This window comes from Glycine soja, chromosome 18 (assembly GCF_004193775.1).
Source record: "Glycine soja cultivar W05 chromosome 18, ASM419377v2, whole genome shotgun sequence".
Lineage (NCBI taxonomy): Eukaryota > Viridiplantae > Streptophyta > Magnoliopsida > Fabales > Fabaceae > Glycine > Glycine soja.
In genome coordinates this window covers 36960561-36964956 of record NC_041019.1, presented here as the reverse complement: position 1 = coordinate 36964956, position 4396 = coordinate 36960561, and positions in this window count along the sequence as shown.

The window sequence follows — 4396 nt, the reverse complement described above, 5'->3', positions numbered from 1 at the left end:
AAGACACGTGAGTCCGCTCAAAGGTAAGGGATGAGTTTATCGCAATTGGGAGTTAGAATGAACATGTGTAGGAATCCTTAGAGAACTAAATTTGGGTTTATTTTGGGATGTTTATTGAATTATAATTTTTCTTTATGATTATGAATACAATATTATTGTGTTCTATGTACCAATTGATGTCTTGATGAGAATTGATTGATAAACTTGAGTGCTCTTGATGTCTTTGTATTAACCCATGATTTTGATTAATTGATTTTGATACAATTGTGAGGAACTATTTCAGAGGTTTTACATTCCATGTTGTGATAAAATCTTTTGTATAAATTGTTATGTTGAGGTTATGAAATGATGATTCAAACTGTGAGTATGTGATAAATTGAACATGTGACAAATGATGAAATACATGTGTATTGAGATGAGATGTGTGTATTGAGTTGTGAACTATGAACTGTGCAATAACACAATTGTAAGACCCTTTAAGGGCGACGAGTATTGTGATGGGATCCACTGTGGGAACCAGACGAGTTAAAATGATTTTGAAAACAATTGAGTAGATGCGTGTATTGCATAGTTCATAGGTAAAGTGTATATGATTCATGAGGTGTGATAACATGTTAAATTGAGATTATACCATTGTGATTGGGCTTAAGTGTATGTGATAAATTGAGTATGTATATGATTGAGATATATATGTGTATTGAGTTGTGAACTATGAATTGTACAATCACACGATCATAAGTCCCTTCAAGGGCGACGAGTTAATGCTACGTCCCTTTTAGGGCGACGAGTTGATGTTAAGTCCCTTTTAGGGCGACGAGTTGATGCTAAGTCCTTTTTTGGGCGACGAGTTAATGTTAAGTCCCTTTAAGGGCGACGAGTTAATGATAAGACCCTTAAAGGGCGACGAGTTAAAATTATTTTGAGAACAATTGAGGAGTCGTGTGTTTTGTACAGTTCATAGATAGAGTCTGTGTGCTAAAATGTTTTCTGGGTTGGACCTGAATCAGGAGGGAGAGGCCTTGACGGACTCTTCGGAGTGTAGGCCTTGGGGGTCACACGGTTTGAGTGCTCCTTTAAGCCTATGTTGATCCCATATGGTTGGAGCATTCTCGCAAAACACTGTGACCTTGACTGGTCTCCCTATGATATTACCTAGTGAGAGTGACTTGACTTACTATTGTGTGGTTTGTCTTGTCATGTACTCCTAGGCGCCCGACGAGGTTTTTTTACTGACATGGTACCACATTACATATAGGCTTGAGTCTTAGCATAACTGTTGCATACGCATGCTAATTGTTTATTATGAAATTGATGTGTTATTATGTCTTGATCGGAGTGTGTGATTCCTGTGTATTGTGATTGATGATTGAAAAGTGTGATTGATGAATGACAAAGTGATGAAATAGTGTGAGATATGCTAAGTAAATTGTATTTGGCTACTATATGTTTTGTTGTTTCTCTCTAGTAGTTAGAAATGTGATAACTCACTCCCGGTTTGTTGTTTGTGTTTGGATCCTATGATGATCTTGAACTTTGTGTTCGAGGGAGCAGATGAATAGGTGGATGACTATGAAGAACCTCATGCTAGAGGACACGGGAACACCACGCTCTGATAAGATGTGATATTAGGATATAGGTTCTATATTAATTGTATGAAACTTAGATGGCCTTCTTTGAGCCGAGATGACTTTATTATTTATTTGGACAAGTTTGAATATGATGTAGAAGAAAGTGAATGTGAGCCTTTTACCTAATTGAAAAGCTTGTATTTAAAAATATTTTAAAAATACTTTTAATTAATATTTGAATTTTTATTCATTTATTAAAATATATGTGCGGGGTAGAGGGTGTCACACATTTGTGTGACAACTAGCATTGAAACTCTCATGCATATAGCAAAAAAAAAAATTATTTATCGAACGTATTGAACATAAGGGTGCTAAGGAAAGTAGTCCCTAGCTGAATCCAGGGCAAATCTCCTATCCGCAATTTTCAAGGGATGAAGCTTGTGCCACCCACATAGCATAGGTTTTTCATGGTTGATCAACCTAGGCTGTGGTTGCAAATTTGAGAATCTCTCCAATAACAAAATATGAACCAAGTAGTAAAAGGGTGACCAAAGAGTTACCTCTTATCATCAGCCAAACTAACTATTGTTTTCTTCAACAGACCTAAATCATTTTCTATGTTGGCTTAAAATATTGGTCGCAAAGCCGATTATCTACATCAAGGAAAACAAACTTGCTCACCAAGCCATTGGGAGAGAAATCAATCTCTACTAACCAAGTTGCAAGGAATGTTTCATGCTCCATTTCATTCCCATTATCGACGAATATCCACCCTTGCTAATGTATAAACCCCATCCTTTTTATTCCTTGTAGTTTGTTTTCCTATTGTATGTATCAATTTCTTCTCCACTTTTATCATTTCCTAGCTTTGAAATGGGGTGAAGACGGGATCATGAACTATTGGAAAATTCTCCAACACCATCACATCCTCCAACGTGTTTTTTTCTCACCTTATGGTAACAAAAAGGTATTTGTCTCAGGACACCACTTCTCAACAACCCCAAAACACATGTTTTCATTTTTTACTATGAAGCACTTGGGTTGAAAACATGTGTTTTGGGTTGCTAAGAAGTTGTGTCGTTAGATAAATACCTTTTTGTGCTCCTAGGGTGAGAAAAATGTCACCTTGGAGGATGTGATGGTGTTGGAGAGTTTTGCAACTGTTGGTGATCCTGTCTTGACCCCATTTCAAAGCTAGGAAATGATGAAGGTGGAGAAGAAATTGATACATAGAACAGGACAACAACAATCTCCAAGGAGTAAAAAGAGTGGGGTTTATATAAACATTAGCATGGATGGATTTTTGTCAATAGTGGGAGTGAAATTGAGCATGAAACATCCCTTGCAACTTGCTTGGCAATGATTGGCTTCTCTCCTAGTGGCTTGGTGAGAAAGTTTGTTTTTCTTATTGTTGTTCATCTTGCTGGAGAGAATCATCTTTGTGACCAACATTTTTTTCCAACATATAAAATGATTTTCGTCTATCGAAGAAAACAATAGTTTGTTTGACTGGTAAAGAAGAATTTGAATTGTAGTTATCTCTTTGGTCACCCTTTTACTACTTGGTCCAAACTTGGGTGTGGGAGAGATTAACAAATTAGCAACCATAGCCTTGGCTGATTACTAATGAAGAACCTATGCTATTTAGGTGGAACAAGCTTAATCAATTGAAAATTGACAGTGTGAGATTTTCCCTGGACTTTACTAGGGGCAATTTTCATTGGCACCCTTAATCATGTTCAATTTGTTGGTAAGTTTAGGTCTTTTAATCCAAAAAAGGTAACTTAGTTACCATGTGAGAGTAATTTGGATAGATGAAAATTGTTTTGGTTGTTATATGCATGAGTATTTCGATGCTTGTTTGCAACAATGTATTATAAAAAAGTACCTACCACATAGAGAGTGGCTATGCAATTTGGAATGCATCAAGAAGTTTCAGATTGTGTAATTGCATTGTCTGGCACCAAAGCTATTGCATTGAAAAATTACTGCATATCGAAAATTACTTTAAAAAATTGCAAACAATATTACTTGGCAAAAAAGCAGTCTAAAGCTACTTTGTCATCATGGACCTCATGTATCAAAAGCAAATACAAATGGTAATGATGCTGATGTTGCACCTGAATTTTCTCCTTTGAAAACTTTTCAATTTGGAAATCCTTCTCAAGACACTGTTGACCCAAGATGTGGAGGCTTTGGAGGAAGACTATCGAGATGGAAATAGGAAAAATGAATCAAGGCAATTTATTGAGGGGTTAATGGATCTTGAATAGAAAATCAATAGACTGCAGACAGTGACTAAGAAATTATAAAGATAGCAAAATTTGGTCACTATTGAACAAATTATTCTTAAAAACCAAATCTTTAGCATTTGTTAATATGTTTTATTTATTTCTTATACTAGCAAAATTACATGTATGAAAGCTCTGTCTAAAAAGAAAATATGACATGATCTTGTAATTTTTAATGTCTTGGGTACATTAATGCCTTGGTTTCATAAGATATAAGTCTCAGAGTTCATAAATGGAGAGAGCCACACGGTCAAAATAAGCAAACTAACCATGAATGCATAAACAAATGTTCAAATAAATAATACCACTATTATGTGTAGTGGAGCTTTCCAATTTTTGTACCTAACACTCGATTTTCTTGTTAACCAAGGCCAAAAAGACCACCTAAATGAGACTTGTCAACCACTTGAGAGCCTAACCAAACTTGCTTAGATTATAATTTTGCTCTTAGGAACTTACAATGTCATTGCCTCGGTGAAATTTAGTTACGTAATGGATATTCAACTCTAATTTCTTAAGCTCTAAGATTACCTTCAA